Raw genomic sequence first — 21,960 nt, forward strand, 5'->3', positions numbered from 1 at the left:
TAAAATCTATATAATAAATTTGCTAAAACCTAACAAGTCTAATCAGCCTAAATATATGGATTCAGGATTTGTCTGTTATCAATACCAGTGAACTAATTCTGCCCCACATCTATCCATCTACCTGCCCCTGAAGCCTCATGATGACAAGCCTACCTTAATTACCTATCTTCCAAATGCCCTTTGCAAAGACTCAATAACTAAGATGCATTAAGATTAAATTCTAGATGTTTGCTAAAGCATGGACATTGGGTTAATGCTAACCCTATGATTTCTTTCTTTTATTGTTCTATTAAGAGTTACCCTCTCTCGAGTGGACTAACCCTTAAAACAGATTCAAGTATTCATTCCTTACCCCTAATTAGGCTTCACTCTCTCCCGAGTGGACTAAAGACTAACAGAAAATAAGGACTGAGATATAGGATAAATAAGAAAGAAAAGAAGATAAAAGAACCTGGAAGGTAACCCTCTAAATGATAACCCGATTATTTCTTCCTTTTATTGTTCTATTAAGCGTTACCCTCCCCCGAGTGGACTAACCCTTAAAACAAATTCAAGTATTCATTCCTTACCCCTGATTAGGCTTTACCCTCTCCCGAGTGGACTAAAGACTAACAGAAAATAAGGACCGAGATACAGGATAAATAAGAAAGAACGGTAAATAAAAGAACCTGGAGGGAAATCATCTTTTTATTGATAACTCTTGAAATGCTCCATATATCATTGGCTTTTTAGGCCTGCCAGGCCCTAGCTAGGGGATTGGCCACTCAAGGTCATGAGGGCTTTACAATGAGAAGGGGGTGAAAGAAAAAAAGAGAGTAAATGAAACCCCTAGGAGAGGGGGTTCTGTGGTGGTGTCTTCTGTTTTCCTTGGACTGGCTCTCTATTTATAGCTACTGAAGTGGGCTTTGGGCCTTCGTAGGCGCGCTTAGCGCGTGACGCGCGCTAAGCGCACGTATTGGGCTAGGCCTACTTCAGATTTTCTTCGTTTCTTCAATTTTTCTGGCTTTTTTGCTTGTTACACCTCCAATTTTTATATCTACAGCCAAAATTCAACAAAACATCAATTCTTTAATATTTAAGCGCAAATAACTGCTAAATAATTTTTTTTAAAGACAATTTTGCCTTATTTTCTATTATCAAAATACAATTATTTAGCAGTTATCAATAAACCATCACAAAGAACACCTGTACCAATGAGATGATTATGCTTAAATAAATTGAAACATCCATTACCAAAATTAGAAGAGTATCTAGTAACATCAAGTTTAGATAATAAAACTAAATTCCTAGATAAACTAGCTACATAAAGAGTTTCCAGTAAATCTAAATAATGTCCAGTGTCGAGTTTTAAACAATAAGTCTCGACTTCTTCCACTGGATCTTTCACTCTATTTCCCATGAAGATGAACTTCTCATTTGGGCTTATGGTTTGGATTGTAAGGAACCCCTGCATAGTGTTAGAAACATGAGTCGTACATCCAGAATAAATCCACCATATATTATGGGGAACTTCAGTTAAGTTTGATTCAAAATATACAAGAGCATTAAGCTTACATTTCTTTTCAAACCAAGAATTACGCTTTAGGCAATCCTTCTGGAAGTGTCTAGATTTCCCATAAAATTGGCAACTATTGCCCTTTGATACCTTATTCTAGATTTGCAAAGAGTCATCATTGATCTTTAATGCCCATTTTCCTTTATCATGCTTCTTCATAAATTTCTTTTCAGCTCCGTGATTCTCTTGGTGGCTTACATAATGAACTGAGTGACTTCCTTGATTCTTAAGCCTCATTTCTTCCTGAATTAACATATTATGCAATTCATGCACATTCTATTTATCTTTCATGGTATTATAGCTTATTTGGAACGAGCCATACTCAGATGGTAATGAGTTTAGAATAAACTGAACAAGGAAGTTCTCATTCACAACCATTCCCAAGGTCTTAAGTCTTACTGTAATGTTTGTCATCTTAATGACATGTTCATGCATAATATGTGAACCCATCAAACTTCATGGTGGTCAATGTACTCATTAATGTCCCTACAAAAGACTTATTATCTGTTTGAAAGCACCCTTCCACTAATTCCATAAACTTTTTAGCACTTTCGATTTATGGAGAGTTGTCTTAATACTATCTGCAACAGTCATTTTCATCAACATTAGGCTGAGTCTGTTAGATCTTTCCCAAGCTTTATAATAGACTTTCTCTTCATTGCTACTAGCATCAGTAACAGTAACAAACTTCTCTTCCAACATAGCAAAATCAAGATCCAAAACATCGAGGTGAAATTGGACTTGATCATTCCAATCAGAGAAGTTAAGCCCATCAAAATTGGCACAGATGATACATGAGAATTCAGTGAATTGGGAGCATGTATTGCATAATAAAATTCACATAAGTGTTTTGAGACATAAAACACATATCATACATATGATTCATTCAGATAACGATCAATGTATATTAATACTCTCCTTTGGGTGATACACCAACACACAACATACAAACATGATGATGCTAATAAAATTCTTAACATTATTTGACAATTAAATATGCACCAATTAATAGTATTTATTTCCTTTGGGTATATAAATAAAACTAATGATACACACAAATTGCCTACAATTATATTCATTAATTATAAGAACAACTAATCAACCTTAGGGTGATCTATAAATGCCTTATAATAATGAATTTCAATTATCCATAAACCAATAATCATATAATTTAACATCCATTATTTTATGAGTAATTGAAATAATCATTAATTTGGAATTAAATAACCTTATAAATTTGGCCACTTTGGTGACTAAAAAATTCATTATACATTTAATTCCAACCAAATATATGGCCTGCACATACTTATTGCTATTAACAATTCATAGCCATTTTATTAATTTCATTCCAGGCCAAATAAATACCATACATTCACATTATAACTAATTAAATAATAGAAATTCAATCACATTGAAGTAAATGTATAGCATATACATATTTGTTGCTATCGATAATTTTAAAGCATCCCCGTTAATTTAATTGCAGGGCATAAACTTTCAATCCTTTAATCACGTTTAATAATAATATTCGGAAAAAAATAAGCAAGTGGGATTCAGAAACGTACATGCAGGTGCGGCACTACTTTTCATTCCAAGAAAGAAAAAGAACATGGTAGAAGGACTTTCGCTACCCACTTTCTTTCTTGAATATTATACTTTTTTGGGAAAAAAAATCAACAATCTCCCTTTTTATTTATTTACAAAATATCATATTTGCAGTGGAAAAAATAAAATCCCTAAATTTCATAATTAGGGTTCATGCATAATTGGGAGAAAATAAATCATTATTGGAGAATCATAAATTTCATAACACATGCTTTGATACCACATGCAAAATGTTTAAGAATTTCCTAGATTAACAATTATAGGAAACCTACAGGATTATGAAACCTATGGTTCTCACAAATAATAAATAAATAAATAATGCGTACCTTTCTCCATAGGAAGAATTCTATTTGGTGTACTTTGATTTTCTTGGAAGAGGAGAGAAACAAAATTTCACTTCCTTGACTATTATTTCTGCCTCTCTATGTTTGTGATGACTATAAATTAGAGAGAACACTTTTCTGTAGGAATGAAACATTTTTTTTTTCATGTTAGTGAGTATTAACCCCCTTTTATAACCACTACTCCCATCAAGTAGCAGTTACTTTTAGAAACTTCTCCTATTTAATCCAATTACAATTTAGTCCTTAATTATTAATTATTTAATTAGTCCCTACATAAGTCACATGCTTCTCACATAAGACATTAATTCTAACATATGATTGTAATGACTCTAAGAATCTTGATATTACTATCAAAATTGCAATCACAAATAATTTTTAAAACCTTAGTAACAAGCAGGGTTTTTCCTTGTTAATTGCCATCTTGGTGGGATTCACAAGCCAATGCAATCACTTAACTATACAATTCTAATGGAACTAATGAATCATGGACTCCTCTAACATTTATAACATTTATAAAATTTCATCATATGTGAAACTTCTAAGATTGTGTTCGACTTACAAGATAGAAATAAAAAAAATTAAATAAAATAAAATTTTCAATTAAAATAAAATAAAAAAGATACAAATTCTATATAAAATTCAAATTTTTTCTCATTTCTTCTTAAACCAAACATGACCTAAAGTTTTTCACCACTTCATTTGACTTTCACATTAGTGCACGTAAATACATACCACTTCATCAAACTACAAATTAAAGGTCTAATATGTTTTGTGCGTGATGTGAACATGTGACAGTTTGGCCGAGTGGTCTAAGGCGCCAGATTTAGGCTCTGGTCCGAAAGGGCGTGGGTTCAAATCCCACAGCTGTCATTTTGCAGTTTTTTTATCTGTTCTTTTTTTTTGTCAGAAAAAGAAATTCGGATAAAACTGTTTGACTAAGCAGGAACAGGCCTAGCCCAACACGTTTTTCATTCCATAGAATGATTTTTTTAACTATAGTAATTAGGATTTTTTATTTCTTAATGGGATTTCAACATGTTTTCATAAACTTTGATTCTTTTTTAGCAAACTATATAGACTATGGGACTAATCTTCAAAATGTGTAGTGCACATAGTCTTCAAAATGTGTAGTGCATAATATAAAGCGTGTTGTAACAAACTTTGCTGCAGAAATTATCTGGTGATTCAACTTGTGCTGTATATATGCTTAAACTTCAATTTGTGTCAAATTGAAGTTACACTACTGAATTATGTATTGTAAAATATAAAATTAATTCATTCTATTGAATTATTTAGAAACGGACATTTATTTATATATTATCTATTAAAATAAAATAATGCAGTGAAGTATTAATTAGTTTTTTTTATATTTATATATTTTTTATAAATTTAATATCTATTTTATAAGAACTTTTAATTGAATTGAATAAAAGCTACACGGCGCAGAAAAGTTTTATACGTTTTGAAGCTGAGGCCAAAGAAGATTTAGTAAATTGTGGTCGATATTAAGTGAATGGTGACACATTGGTTGATGTATTGAGTAATTATTTTAAGCTTTTGGATCAAGGTATATTAAACCCGTTATTGTGATTGGATCAGTTAATTCTTTGTTTTTCATATTTCCTAAATTACATTTTTTAACAAATTAAAGAACTTACCTGAAATGCGAGACCGTTTTGACGTATTCCAACTATATTACAACAGTATAAGTTCAAATTATTTCTTAAAACTAATCTTTTTGATGCGAATGCATTGCACACACATATATAGAATATATTAAAATTACTTGCTCATACATTTAAATTTCGTTGACGTAAAATTTAAACACCAGTATATGTCAATGTAGTAGCTTAACGTGCTAGGTGACAACACCATGGGCAGAAGGCTAAAAGTTAGACCTCTTTTTGTATAAAACAAGAGAAGAGGTATTATTGTTTCTACTTTATTTATTTATTTGTACTAATTTCAAGCTGACTATTTTTTACTTTCGACGTGCTTTCAAGTTCTCCACGATGATATACTCGATCACTACCGTTATTGAACACAAAAAATGAGCTTTTTTCTTTATTGCTAGCGTAGGATAAACCCTAGACAAGATGTTTGTTCTCCCTCTGGCTCCAAAACTCTCCACTACTGAGTGATCAATCTGCCATTAAAATCAAACATCAAGAAATTAATCATATAGCATATAGTATGGTTGCTCTTGGAGTTTACGAACATGTATTAATTATCGGGTATATTACACTTTATTTTCTTATAATTTCACACTTTCTCAACTCATTTCCTTCTAATTTTATAGCACTAAACCCTCATGAAATTTGAAATAAAGTGAAAAATCTACTCTTTTTTTTTTTGTATCTTTTGTTAATTTAAATATGGTTTTAATATCTATTTACTTTATGCTTAAAGAATCTTTAGTGGTAGATCCCAAATTGGGATCTTAGAACTCTTTTTTTGGACCCCATAGTATCAGGTAGGATTGAAAATCTCTTAAGATTTGTCTCATTTTTTCTTGGTAGTTTTTATTTTGGGATTTTAAACAATTTTTTGTAAATCTCACATGAATTCACTTTTAATTTTTTTTCCTCCCCCACCCCAACCGCACACTTTCTTCTCTCAACATGCACTTCCTTTTTTCTTTTTCTTCTACTCCTTCTCTCCTGCCCTCCACCTTCTTCTTCCTTCCCTCCCCTCTACTTCACGCTACCTCCCTCTCCCTCTCTCCTCATATGCTGTTTCTTTCTTTCTTCTTCCTCCACCGTGGCCTCCTTCCTCGTCGTTGTGGCCTTCTTCTTCTTCCTTTCCCTCTGCCATAGACGCGACCTCCCTCCTCCTCCCCTTCCCGCAACCTCCTCCTCCCGCGACCTTCGTTCTTGTTTTTTCTTTTTAATTTTCCATTGTTTTTTTGTTGTTCCCAGGGGTTGGTTGTTGGTTAATTGGTTCTGTTTGTAATTTTTTATTTTTTCTAACATTGTGTAAAGATCTTCAAGATTCTTCTACAAGAACCCATTCTCCCACCCCAGAGATCTCAACATTATCTTTATTGCAAGATCTTTGCAAGACTAGATCTTGAGCACAAGATCTTTGCTCAAGATCTGCCATTCTCTTAGAAGAATTAATTTTGAATTGTTAAATGTGATTAGGATATATATCTAATTAATCTCGGTCAAATAGGAACTTAGACCTATTAATTGCAATTTAATTGTACTCAAAATATTTTTTAATTTAACTCATCTAGTGATATAAAAAGTACATATAAAAGGACAAGTTGGGAAAATATGAATATATATATATATATATATATATATATATATATATATATATATATATATATATATATATATATATATATATATATATAATTTACTCATTATTATATAATTAGCATGAAATGGGGGGTGAGGTTTGCACATACCAAACTCTGGAGAGAGAGCTTTTTATTATTGGCTAAATCCACATCCACAAAGCCTGCAAATGATGGCTTGTACGATTCTCTCTTCGAAGAGGAACTATCGAGAAGTGTAAAATTAAAGTTAATTAGAAAACATGCACATAATTTTGAAAAAGCAATTGGAATAATATATATGGAAGCCCTCACCCCCATTTTAGTTACTCGACTAAATACCTTCTTGCATTGGAGCACATGAGAACCACATGCTTATTTGGAGCTTTGAAAATTCTGAAGAAACTGGAGTAAACTCCAATTTTTCTGAAGCCTAAGTCAAAAGCCCAAATGGCCCAACCCCACCTTGGACCTTTGAACCCTTTTGTGCATATAGATCTTGTGTGTTCGCCCACCTAGAATCAAATGGCTCTGCCTTGTCCAAGCTTGAGAGTTAGAAGGTAACTTCCACATCAGCCTGCAATACATATTATGTGCATATTATCTTAGCATAAATTATAAAGAAGAAAAAAATTAAAAAGTATATGTATTGTATATTGTAATTCCATTACAATTTATTATATATGATATGTTTTTATAATAATAATTTTTGATTATTTAATTAAGTCTATTTTTTTTTATCAAAGAACAATCCATAAAAATTAAACTCAACAATAGCCAATTAATTAGGAAGTTGACCTGAGCTGTAGTAGTCCCCTTAACTTCAACATAATGTCCCTTCTTAAGCTTTTGGTTGCTTATTTTAACTTCTTTCTCTCTGAGACGGTTTAATTCTTCAACAGGCCATTGCACCAACACTACTACAAAAACAACATTCTATGTCGGTTATGGACGACATTCTACGTCGGTTAATGACCGTCATCGTCTCTGACATCGTCAAAAGTAATGACGATATCAACGACGGTCGTCCGTAACCATCGTAGACAACAACAACTTCTAAGACGGTCACCTGGACACACCCGTCTTAGAATGCAGCGAAGTCTACGACGGTCATGGGGACAACACCGTCGTCAACTTCGTTGGATTCTACGACGGGCTTGTCCAGATGCCCGTCTTAGACTTTGCTGCATTCTACGGCGGTCTTGTTCCCATGATCGTCGTAGACTTCTTTGCATTCTACGAGTATCTCGTCCCCATGACCGTCGTAGACTATGTTGCATTCTACGACGGTCTCGTCCCCATGACCGTCGTAGACTATGTTGCGTTCTACGACGGTCGTCGAAAGAATCATCGTAGAATGATGATTTTTTTTATACAACTGTTTAGAATGGTGGTTTTTCATTCAAAAAATCTGGAACATATAATAAATACGCTACATACAAAGCAATATCACAAGCTTCAGTCAAAAGCATTGACAATCCAATGCACAATTAGGTAGGTTGTAAAGCTCAAGCAAATAACACATCAATGTCAAAATTTGAAGACGATTAATTAGGTTGTAAAGCACAATCATTCAATTAATGCATCAGAAGTGCTTTATCCAATACCTAGCTTGAATCATCAAAACACCAAATAAAGCCATAAACACAATCCAATTCAATTGCAAATTAAAAGGTGTCACAAGCTTGTGTTGTATGACAAACCAAACATACAAAGCAATATCCAAGCCAAAGTTGATGGCTATTGAAGGAGTAAGTGCACCTTTGTCCTTGAATACATATAAAGATCACCCTAAAAAAGGAAACAAATATACATTTAGTAAAAGTTAATGTTAAGATTGCATAACTTGAGAGCATGAGAACCTAGATGTGTAGTTATATGCAAGCATTCACAAAGTTTGTTAAGAAGTATATAAAAATTTTACAACATGGCCACAAGTCTAGGGTGATAAACCTACAATCAGTCCTCTCTTTAATTAAATACTATACCCGTATACTTATCAGAATAGAACAATGAATAATCACTTCAGCTAATTTGTCATTATATTTTCATATTTTCATTTTTTCATTATCTTATAATCAAGTGATATAGCATAAGAATACTACTTAGCTAGTAAGAATAATAAGAGCATTAACTAAAAGAATTGCATAAAGGATAAACTCATTTTAAATCTTACAAATTTTTTCTGATTAAACCTTCGTTCTATGCTTTCGAAATGTTTAAATATTAAATGTATTTTCCTTTTATTTTATATATTTTTATAAATACTAGAAAAAAAATTTATAAGGATTATAGGATAATTAACATTACTCACCATCACTCAACTTTTGGGTTAGGGATCAATTCAAGCTTTTGACTACCTGTAAGATGGGACACCACCTTGCATTGGTTTCTTATTAGTCCGAATAAGAACTACAACAAGCACAAGATGGTGCCCTTGTTGTTTATGCATGTTAATTAATAGATATTTTCTTGTAGATTTAAATTTTAGGTGGCTTTGACATTGAAGGTTAGTCATAAGCTTATGCTTATGCTTCATTCACTACAGAAAAGCCGCTTCTATGTTTGGTTCTGTTTGTTGTTATGATTGCATTACACTATACGTGCTCAATACGAATCATGATTCTTAGTAACTTAGTTTTTTTTTTGTAATTCTATCAAAATTTCAGAAGACTCATTTCCATTTTCAACTAAAACATCAACATGCACCTCAATTGTATTGGCCAATTTCGTTTCGGATATTTATGGATGCAGTTATAATAACCAAAATTATCGCAACCTCTTCAAAACTGAATGTTAAATACTGAATCAACTTTTCCTTTCTTTTTTAAGATTAACATTGCATCATACAAAATAAATTATGGATGAAAATGTCTTATCTATTTGAGCACTGGCCAATGTTCTTTTCTTCTAACGCTGCATCAAGATCCATTTTAGAATCAGAGACTAAGTCATTCATTTTAATATATACTAAATTTAATTACTCATTTGATTTCTATAATTTTTAAATTTATTCTTTTTAGTTCATATAGTTAATAAATGGATGTTTTAGTCCCTAAAGTTTAATAAGAGAATTTTGTAGTTCCTATGATTTATATTTTAATTTTCAAAAGATATATGCGATTAAATTTTTTTAACTTTGTTAGTGAAATTTTTTTAATGGTAGGAACCTTTACTGTAATGGGAGACAACCACTAACCTTAGGACCAAATAGAGAGAATATGCAAACCACACTACCTGGAGGAATGTGTGACCAGTGCCAATAACAAACGCTGACCTGGAATCCTCTCATTGGTCAAAGGTAATTCTGTTGCTGGCTAGGAATCATGGTCCAATACCATTCTGTTATTTTCCCTTTCGTGCACCTTAGGACCTGTAGAGGACATGCAATAACAGATTTTGCATTTCATTGCTTATATATATGATCGACATTGTAATGAAATGCAAGCAATGTAATGAGAAAAGTTCCTCTCCTTAATTCCCCCCTTTTCTAGAGGTACATAGACCTCAAAAGCTAGGATCCTTATGACTAGAATTTGTGCTCATAACAAACTATAAATCTGCGTACAAAATAGGAGTAGAGTAAATACTTATCAATGCTCATAAAACAGAACATCACTGATCCATAGTTTGATGCACTTTAGCTGTTCTGTTACAAAGAAATAGCAGCAAATAAGGGGAAACTACTATTTAATTATTACTACACATACTGTTTACCTGTGACTAGCTTCTCTTTTTGCTTTCCTTGCTGTGACTGGTTGCTTGCTCTATTGGATTGGCTGTCTTCTCTCTATGACTTGTGCAATCTTGCATGTGTTCCGCATCTGAATTTTGTTACATTTCTGAGTTTTGGATGCTATCTGTAGTGAAACAATTGAGAAGGATTTGGTTATCCTTCTCTATAGAAAATAATACTTAATAATTAATAACATCATCAGATCCTATTCGTGAATTGTTAAACCAAGAAAAATACAAAGTCTATTAGGAAATGAAAATGTTCTTACCCTGCATTGATCTATAAGAAATGACAAACATATGTAGTGCTTCAAGATGCATTGATGTATAAGAAATGACAAAACAGGTAGCATTTCATGGATTCTACCAAATGGATGGTTGGTTGTGAAGTTCTCAGGAATGCTCCTTTTCGGCAAGGAACCAAGCACCTGGTTGGCCGATTCCTCCGAGGTTGAAGTGGTTGAGTTGAAGACATGTCCTCCGATGATATTTGAAGTACCAACATGTAGAGGATCATCAGTGGGCATCACTGGGAAATTAGACCTGTTGTAATTGCAATTGGTCTATTCAGTATTGTCAAACTAAGCATATCACTTGGAAAGAAAGTGAGGATCCATGGTTACAACTAATGGCACAACACAAAACAATGCAGAACAAGAACCACGCATAATCAAATGTGTAGAGCAACAAAAAGCAGGAACAGACCCAAATTCAAAAGCAATTCAAGAAGCAGAATGAAAGCCAAAAACATGGACCAGTAAAGAAGAAACAAGAACAAATGAAGAAATTACCATTCAGCGTACCTAAAGGATTTTCTGGAAAAATGAGCTGGCATGAGTGGTGCTCAGCAACGTCGCAATGCAACAAGTACGAAGCTGATTTTATTTTTGTTTTGTCCTTTCCTCTAAGCCAATATGCCAAAAGAATCATTACAACTTGCTAGTGGATCAAGCAATAATACAAACAGAACAATAGATAGAACAATGTATCTAATGGCAGAAATTCTATATAAAGAGGAACATTGTATCTCAAAACAGTTACATAATAATTAAACATGAATCTGTAATTCAATTGGATATATGAAAAATTATGAAGCTTCTTCCTCCTATTCCTGTTCCTTACGTTGTGTTTATCATTATGGTGGAACTGGCCTCCATTCCAGTGTTATGCTAACATTCATGCTCATAACCAGGACACCAAATCACAGGTTCTGAAACGCATTCCAGCTGTTGAAACCAGGACACAAATGCATTCCAGATGCTGAAACCAGGACACCAAATGACAGGTGTGGACAACAAACACGTTGAGCCATAAACATATGCAAGCAGGATGAACGAATGACCTGAAATAAGTTGGCCAAGATCATGAAGGTTGCAACTTTAGTGCAGGATAAGAAATGAATGACAGTGTTCATGCTTACCACAAATTGTACTGATCATGATGATGTTCCCTGCAGTGACCATATGCATTGTATCTGTAAAAAGCACAAGTAGAGTACAACAACAATTGTATATCCATTGGTTAGTTATTTGTATAGTTAATTCACTCCTGTGCTACATTGCTCTATTTCAAATGCAGCTTACATAGAGCCATTTAGTAGCTTATAAATCAATTTGGATATGGAAATAATGAATCATGATGTAATGTATTGTTCAAAGATATACACGCCCATAACATAGGGAACTCTTGAAAATTGGTTCCATGAACTCAACTTTAATCATAAAATAGCTATGAATGACGAAAATGTCATAATGAGTAAAAAAAAAGTTTTTTCCTTCAAAGAAAAATGTTCCTAAGTTAGCTAAATTTTTCTAAGTTCTGAGTTCTTCATTTGGAGAAAATATCCCGCCCATTTATGCTGCAGTGTTGTCATGTTCTCTGTTGTTAGCGTTGTTCCATCAGAAAACCATTGCACATTTGTAAATATCAAATTAGTAATTGACATACAAACAAGTCAATTAGTGAAGTCTAATGACATTAACAAGTAAATGAATAATAATAAACTTACGCGAATCCATTCATCCTTCAATCCGGCACTTACGATGCACCATATCCAGTGCATTACATAGTATCCACACTCGTAATTTCCCGTTTGAACATGACTCTACAGGGAAGACGTCCACATAAGGTTGTTATTTCATACAACCACAAATCATAGAAAGATATATATATATCGATATGTTATTTTATTATAACGACGTACCTTTGCTTTAATCCACTGAGGCACAGGTTGGGGTGGCTTTCCCTCTGCACTTTTGGTTACTAGTTTCATTGCACTATTTTAAATTCAAATGCCATTAGAAATAATCATTGTTGGTGTGATGTACCATTGCATTAGGTGAGTTAATATGGCAGAGGCAACACTAACCTGTTGACTACAGCCTTGATGGCAGCATCAGGCTTCTTTTGCAAAGAACAAAACCAAACCACTGTATTCTCAGCTGGGCACAGAACAAGAAGTTGCCAATGGGCCCTGAAGACATAAAGGAACTTCATTAAGCTAATATGTTTGAGCTAACTGTAGTTCAACAACATTAAGTCAACTTACTCATTTAAATATGATGCTATGTAAAGTTGTTTTTGTGATTCCTTTATCCATCTTCCAATGTAATTTTCACAATCTTCACGTCTAGTCTTTGCATTGTGGATACATTGAGGTTCAGCGAAACCATATAGTGCTCCATAATCTATGTTTGCAGCCCAATCATGCATAAACCTGTTTCAAACATTCGACATAAAAGTAGTTAGTGGGTTATTTTAACTAACTTACTGGTGCAGTGTACATATGTTTGACCTAATAAACATATTTTACTTACATAAGCCACAATTGTAGAATGGAGATGTTCAAACACTTGTCACCTAAAATTATCTCAGTGACATCAGCGTGTGTGACGAAAAAGCCATCTTTGACATTATGGATCCCAAATTTAGTGCCATCCCATGGCAACTCAATCGACTTTTGGTAAATTTCAAACAAGTTCTTCACCAACTCTCCAAATGGATCAACTGGCACCAATGCGTTGTCCTCCTCAGCAGCCTTCAAAGGTGAGCTCACGAGCTTCTCTGGATCCTACAGGGATAACAAAACACAAACAATTGGTACGTAAGTAACAATTTTACAAACTCAATAATAATATTATCCATGACTATCATAATTACCTTATCCAATACAGGTCTCACCAAATATGTCGGTCATTCCACAAAACTCCCAACAACTTCTCCAACAAACTTTATTTCTGATGTTGGGAATGGGACCTGGGCATCACCTTCTAAAACTTTGACAACACTGACCTGAACCACATCATCAGCATAAGCCACATTGTGGATGGTGCCAAAATTGTCGAATTGTTTGCCCAATGCCAATAATTTGGTAGACTTATCGGCAATTACATGCAGCTCGATGCTATCACCATGCATATCAGAGGTTGTTTTACCTATTGCATTTGTCTCCGGTGCTGCACAACTCCCCTTGGTGCTTACCCTTGCTGCTAATAGTTGTATATCATGTGCTTGAAGTGGGGGTGACTGTTGTGATGCAATTTGTAATAACTCCAACTTTATTGCTTGTTTTAGTTCTCCTTTAATTGTGTCCATAGTGCGTTGTTTTTCCTCTTCTACCCTCCTCAACCACGCCTCATCTCTTTTTATGTTTTCTTCTTCTACCTATCTTCACCATTCTTGCTGTAAGTTATCAATGATTTCAGCCAACTGTTCTAGAGTGATCGAGTTAGACGAAGTTGTAGAGTAACGTAATGTTGGACCAAAGTACTGGCTAATTGTGACACCTGTCCCAGCCACACGTACACAACCTGGATGCTCTGGTTTTCCAATAGCTGTGTTCAAAATATCATCACGTCCTGAAGGCACAAAGCTGCCCTGTGTGCTCTACTCTTCCAAAGAGTCCTGTTGAAAAAACACAAAAAAGTGAAAAAGGTACAAAGGAACTTGTTATTGGAAATAATTATTTAATTGTCACAAATTACATCACTAAGTTAGTTGCTTACAATTTTGTCAGCTATTTCTTTGGCGGCTGTAGACGGCATCTGCCCATATTGCTTTGTGCGGGCCATCTTCCACTTGGTGTGTCTAGAAATTGGGGATGGTGGGAGGTACAATGAAGGGTCCTCAGTGAATTGTGCTTGTTCTTCTGGTAACTTTCTTTTTTCATCCATTAATTTTTTTTTTCTAGCAGCTCATACCCTCCCCTTGACAACAAGTGCGGAGAGTCATTGTATTTTTGAATCTCTTGTGCCTTTTTTCGTATCCCCTTTGAAAAAAAATGAGCAATTGTCAATGATTAACAAAATCATTTGTTCAAAACAATTTAAGAGGATGTTTATACAACAATATAAGTAGTGAAATAAACTTGCCAACTAGGGGTTTGTCGGGTTTTTTCAAATTCAACCCAATCTTTTGCATCAATGCCATATTTAACCGAAGGATCATCTTTTGGTTGCCCTTCACTATTACCATAGACATATTTTGTTGTCAGCGAGGACTTAAATTGCCTCCATCACGTTGCCACCGTTGACATGACCTTTTTTTTTACATTATCACCCTCGGGGATGTCGAATTTCGCCTACAAAACATTTGTGTAAAAATAACATGATGTAACATATCAATGTTTGTAACAAATATTATATGCCCAAGAAAACGGACTTACCAAAATGTCACCCCATATCATGTTCTTTAGAGTTTCTAGTACATTATTCCAGCTAGAGTGCAAAATTGGAATCTTGTCTCCTACCACAACTCTAAGATAACTATGAAACTTATCTTTATGAGGTCCTGATCCTCTCTAGTGGCTAGACTGACGTTAACTGTTGGTCTTGGCTGATCCAAGCTTCTTGTAGTCAACCTTCTGAGCTGAGTGGATTGTCTAGTTTTCCTAGACGTGCCATCGAAAGGGATCTCGACCTGTGTAGGTGACAGTGGGGGTGTCGTCATTCTGTGCACACAACTAAAACAACCAAAATTGAGCACAACAATCAATAAGAGTAACATAAATGTTGGTTACACTCAGTATATGACATTTAGTAATCCACACAGACATTTAATAATGTTAAATGACAATTTTATCATATTCAAAAAACATAAATTTATTACTATCATGCATTTAGAGTGATGCATTACCAGAAAAATTCGAAGCAGGTAACTTCGTTATTCTCCCATAACCCTTCATGATAATCATGTCTAGTTGCATGTTCAACATCATCTTCATCGGTGGCCGAGATCACGAGTATTTGTGTAGTGATAGGTGGCATGCCAGTGACAGCAAATGTTTCACCATCACTATACTCGGTGATTTCAAATTTATGCCTTGTACAACCATTAACCATTTCGGGTCACACGGATCTTGGACATAAAAAACTTGTCTAGCTTGCACTGCCATAATGAATGGGTCGTCATTGTAACCACCCTTTTCGAGGTCAACTAAAGTAAACCCCATCTTGTCTTTGCGTACCCCGCTATTTGCATTAACCCATCGACAATTGAACATAGGAACTCTAAATTGATTGTAATCAAGCTCCCAAATATCTTCAATCACTCCATAGTACAACATTGATGCGTTAATCAGATTGTTATCACAAACACTAGTAAAGTGATCTGACTCACCGTCAACACTAACCCCACTATTATGCACGGTACTTCTTGCATCCTATGATTTTGTATAGAAAGCATAGTCATTGATTTCATATCCCTGCCACATGGGCACATTCATATTTGGCCCAATAGCTAACAATCGTAGCGTATTAGAAACAGTGTCATCAACAAAAATGGAGTGCTTGAACCACTTAACGAAAGTTCTATTGTGTTCCTGCAACAACCTCATCTTGTTCATTTTTAGGTTCTTTCAACCAAATGTTCTTTGTGAGAATATATGTACGACATAACCTCTGCTGTGTTGTTTAGGACATATAAATGAGCTTGGGACAGATGTTGTCAATCCATGGTTACAACATTAAATCCTCGAGTTCCCCTACCTTGAGTCGTGGTCTGATGACGACTTTGCGGAACCACGACCGGCTGTGCGTTACTTATATAATCTAAGCAAAACTCTATTGCTTCTTCAACAACATATCTTTCAACAATGGTTGCTTCTGGACAATATTGATTCTTTGTATATCCTTTTAGCACCTTCATGAACCTCTCAACCAGATACATCCATCGTAAATAAATCAGGCCACACAATCGTATCTCGCGAACTAGATGAACAATTAAGTGAATCATTATGTCAAAGAATGCGGGGGGAAAATACATCTCCAATTGACAAATGATTATGACGGCTTCATTCTCTAGGTTATCCAATTGTGATGGGTCAATAACCTTGCTGCAGATAACATTAAAGAAAAAACACAACCGAGTGATGGCAGTATGAACTTTTTCAGGCAAGATTCCACGAATGGCCACTGGTAACAGTTGTTACATTAGTACGTGGCAGTCATGGGATTTCAGGCCAATCAATTTCAATTCCTTAATTGACACAAGACTCTTGATATTTGAAGAGTATCCTTAAGGAACTTTCACATTTACTAGACAATGACAAAAACTTTTTTTCTCAACCGTTGACATTGTGTAACATGCTGGGGGCAAATATGTTCGAGTACCATGTAAAATTGGATGTAGTTGCTCTCGTATACTCAACTCGACCAAATCCAGACGAGATTTTACACCATCTTTTGTCTTGTCCTTAATGTTAAGAAGGGTGCCAATCAAACTATCACACACATTTTTCTCCACATGCATAACGTCCAAACAATGTCGAACATCTAGATTGCACCAATATGGGAGATCAAAGAATATCAACTTTTTTTTCCATATGTTCTTCGCAAACAAGTCTTTTTTTTGTGTCTTACCAAAGGTAGTTACTATGTCTCTAACTCGATGATAAACATAATGTCCACGTAATGGTTCAGGTGCACTTTCAATCTCATTATCTCCATTAAATGCCTTTTTCAAACGCCTATATGGGTGATTACGACTTAAAAATCTTTTGCGCCTTGTATAGACTGTCTTCTTCCCATGGGTTAGTTGGACGTAACAAGTATTTTTTTCACAAATAGGATATGCGTGGTGTCCTTTGACACTATATCCGCTCAAATTACCATAAGCGGGAAAATCGTTAACAGTACAAAAGACCATAGCACGTAGGTTGAATGAATGTTTTTCATTTGCATCATAGACTTCAACCCCGTCTACCCACAATTTTCTTAGGTCTTCAATTAAAGGAGCCAAATAGATGTCAATATTATTTCGAGGTTGTTTTGGATCGGCTATCATCATGGACAATAACATGTATTTTCGCTTCATGCACAACCACGGAGAAAGGTTGTAAATCATTAATAATACGAGCCACGAACTATGATTGGTGGTCAAGTTACCAAAAGGATTCATTCCATTTGAAGCTAGCGCAAACCTTAGGGTTTCTAGGCTCCTGAGCAAAAGTTGGATACAAGGAATCAAATGTCTTCCATTGTGTACAATCAGCGGGATGTCTGATCAGCCCATCCATTCTTCTTTCATCTACATGCCTCCTTAAGTTTTTTGAATCTTGCACACTGGCAAAAAATCACTTCAACCTAGGTATTATTGGCAAATACCAACAAACCTTTGCTGGATGAGTACTGCTTGTGCCCGAACCTTCACTGCCTTCCCCATCGTTGGCCTTGTATCGCGAAACTCCGCACGTGGGGCAGAATTGCATGTCAGCTAACTCATTTCGGTACAGAATGCAGTCATTCGGACATGCATGGATTCTTTGGTACTCCATGCCAATGGGACATAATATCTTCTTTGCTTCGTAGTGACTCTTGGGTAAGGTGTTATCTTCAGGAAGCATATTTTTCAACAACAAAACCAACTCAGTGAAGCTTTTGTCACTCCACCCAAATCTAGCCTTCAAGTTAACCAAAGCTAACACAGTTGATAACCTACTGAAGCTTTTGCATCCAACATACAATGGCGTCTGCGCATCTGTTTGAAGATCATCATAAATATGTGCATGAAAATCCTGAAAGCCCTCTTGCCCAAGATCATGTATCATGTCTTCCATTCGATCTCCGCTTTCTACCTGAATCGGCTCAGGTTGAGATGTTGTTGTATGACCATGCAATTCACCATGCCATATCCATTTTGTGTAAGTCGGGCTAAACCCATCACATATCAGATGCGATCTAATGTCATTCAAGGACTGCCGCCTCCCGTTGACACATTTAACACAAGGGCATAAATACTTTGCATCTATAGCTGGTGCATTTACTTGGGCAAATGCCAAAAACTCTTCAACCCTGTTTTCATACGCTTTGTTTATGCGAGGTGCTGTAATCCAACTTCGATCCATGGTCGATGTTCTGTAATACTACCTACGTCATACTTAATGCATGCCAATCTCTTTTTTTTTGTCATTCAAAGGTGTGGTCCTATCCCATTCAGGAACACTTTATTTTTTTTACTCATTTTTATGTACAAGTTAAGTACGATATGGTAAATTTGATTAAATTTTGGCAACATTTTGCATTGGTCTCCAAGTGCACAAAATGAAACAGGTCATGTGAGTTGACCATGTTTAAGTATGCACCCGGAGAACAAAGCCATATGCAGTCAACCGAAACTTAATCAAATATACCAAGACATACATAACATGTAACTGTGAATGAAGTAAAAAATATAGATGCTCCCAAACTGTCCAAACGAACAGTTCAAGATCCAATAAAGTGATTAATCCAAATTGTCCGTATTAATCCCTTTTTTGAATCTTGAACGGGAAACTAAGGGTCTCTCAGCATGCATTACAAATTACTAATCCACAACTTAGATAATGGTATAACAATATAATTAGCTTATGAACATAAGTATGACATACATACCTGGAAAGATACGTGTAAGAATCCTAGAACTGCGATGATGGGAGGGAGTAGAGCACCAGCTTATTACCAGAAAACCGCCTAAAATTCCTTCTTTGCAAAACAATTTCCTACAACGAATCAAAACAGAACCAATATTTTTAACAAATGCACAAAAGGTTAAACAATATCAAGGTTCAAATTATAATAGCAAATGATAAGCATGTATTGGACATCTGTTTTATTTGCTGCTATGACATCAGTGTTTTCCTATAGGACTATTTTAAATTTTCTGCCCAGTTGATGTTCAGGTTTTTCTTAAAGCTAGGCGGGCAAAAATCCAGATACCAAGCATACATATATAGATGACTCCAAAGCACAGTAGCTAGTAATAGCCTGCTAAGGTAGTTTTGAAGGGGATAAACACAAGCTTATGTGAATGTCATTGACCTACTGTCATCTACATTGCCAATTCTAGCGCACGTTAAATTAACTCTTTATGAAGCTCAATATATTTTCAGTTGAACTTAATTTAAACATTATCGTCATGACAGCAGTGGGAAAGTGTTTGGAGGGAGAAAATAACGTAGCATTGCTAGCATTGGTAGAACCTGCCAGTTTATTACAATTGTCATAATGAGCTGGCTTGGGAGGAGAGATGCCTTGGACTAGATGCCATTTTGTGGTTGCTCCATAGGAGTTGTTGATGGTTGCATCTATGCATTAGAAGGATTTTCAAGATCTTCAACAATTAAATATGTTTGGCAGTATGATCCCATTAAAAACTCTTGGGCTGAGGCTAGTCCAATGTCAGTTGGCAGAGCCTATTGCAAGACAGGTATATTAAATAATAAGCTTTATGTTGTTGGAGGGGTTACTAGGGGTCGTGGTGGACTAATCCCTCTGCAATCTGCAGAAGTATATGACCCTCATACATGCATGTGGTCCCTGTTACCTAGCATGCATTTTGCAAGAGCTCAAGTGTTGCCAACTGTTGTTTTGGCTGACTTACTGAAGCCTATTGCTGGCTTCATACAAAGGAAGGTTATTCGTTCCTCAAAGTTTGTATTGCTGGCCATTTTTTGTTGATGTTGGGGGTGAAGTTTATGATCCAAATTTAAATTCATGGCTTGAAATGCCAATTGATATGGGTGAAGGCTGGCCTGCAAGGCAAGCTGGAACGAAATCGAGTGTTACGGTCGATGATGATCTATATGCACTTGATCCTTCAAATTCTGTTGACAGTGCAAAGATCAAGGTATGTGATTATGAAGGTGATACTTGGAAAGTTGCAGCAGGAGATGTTCCTATTCATGATTTCACCGAATTGGAATCTACTTATCTCTTCACTAGATTACTTGAAAAACTTCATGTAATAACTAAAGATGCTAATCACAACATTATGGTGTTGCAGGATGACATGCAAAATGAACATGTTGAGTCAGCTTTCTCTCAATGAATATTGTCATCACCAGATAACTCATTCAGTGAAGATGCTGAATCTTCTGCAGAAACACAGGGAGAATTTTGGAAGGTTGTTGCTTCTCCCCCAGCCTGGTTTTTAATTTCTAGACCATCTCTGGTATTTTCCAGTACCTAAGATTGTTGCTTCTCATCTTGGACCCACACTAGTAGATCTAGATCAAGTCTCAGCTGGAACTCTTTGAGAATTGCCACCATGTTGCACTTGGATGGTCCCCTTTCCACCCAAACCACCAAATAAATGCACATGTCCTCACATAGCCTTTCCAATCAGCTATATATTTTCTTCCTTGGTTATTCCTGTGGCCTCAAATTAATACTACACATTAATCAGCCACATTCAGCCTTGTTTTGCTTAAGAGTTCTAGAATTAGCTCAAGTTTTAATACCCACAACTTCAACATTGGGGTTCTCATACCAGCTGACACAAACACCTGGTATCTTTGAAAAAAATAAAGGACTTTCCCCCTGAATACAGAGCCTAATTGCAGAACTTGGAGGGTCTGCACCTCCCAATGCCCAAAAGGCCCAACCCTCTAAAATGAATAGATATCTCTCCCTCTCAACCTTTTGTTATTAATAATTGTCAAAATCCGAAAATAGCAACCCAGAAATTTGTGTTCTACTGCTAGAAAATTCTCATATAGTATTTAATTACAAGCCGACATGCTAATTGTTGCCCAAATTATTAGCTATTGACATGATTTTGGGAATAACAAAACTGATGATCCAGTCCATGACTTTTGAGCATCTTTTACAGCCTATTTAGAATGCTAATTTTTGCTCTACCTTTTCTTTTTGTGCAAAACCAGACTCCCAAAAATACCCTAGAAGTTTGTCTTATTTACCCGTATACTCAAGTTTAGAGATCAATTTACTAACTGAAATAGTGGAACCTTATACCTGAAGCCCATGCCATTGTTTCACTGTGAAATTATTTGTTAACAGATTATTCATGACAAATCTCTAATTAAGAAATACCAGAAACAAATTTCAGTCCTCAAACTAGAACTTGATCAACTAAGGAAGGGGATGCTAGTTGGTCTCAATCATGAGGAAATTTTGACCTTAAAGCAAAAGGTTTTTAGCCTTCTCTTATATTCATTTGAAGAT

At 35.3% G+C, this 21,960-nt stretch overlaps 1 non-coding gene and 1 pseudogene across 1 annotated transcript; both read left to right on the top strand.

Annotated features, from left to right (window-relative positions):
• Window positions 1–4,294: 4,294 nt before the first annotated feature.
• On the top strand, window positions 4,295–4,374 carry TRNAL-UAG (transfer RNA leucine (anticodon UAG)). The gene has a single exon. It is a non-coding gene; the product is annotated as a tRNA-Leu (tRNA).
• Window positions 4,375–20,001: 15,627 nt separating this feature from the next.
• Window positions 20,002–20,965, top strand: LOC100778604 (F-box/kelch-repeat protein At1g22040-like; annotated as a pseudogene).
• Window positions 20,966–21,960: the final 995 nt, after the last annotated feature.

This window comes from Glycine max, chromosome 2 (genome assembly GCF_000004515.6).
Source record: "Glycine max cultivar Williams 82 chromosome 2, Glycine_max_v4.0, whole genome shotgun sequence".
In the NCBI taxonomy this organism is placed as follows: Eukaryota; Viridiplantae; Streptophyta; class Magnoliopsida; order Fabales; family Fabaceae; genus Glycine; species Glycine max.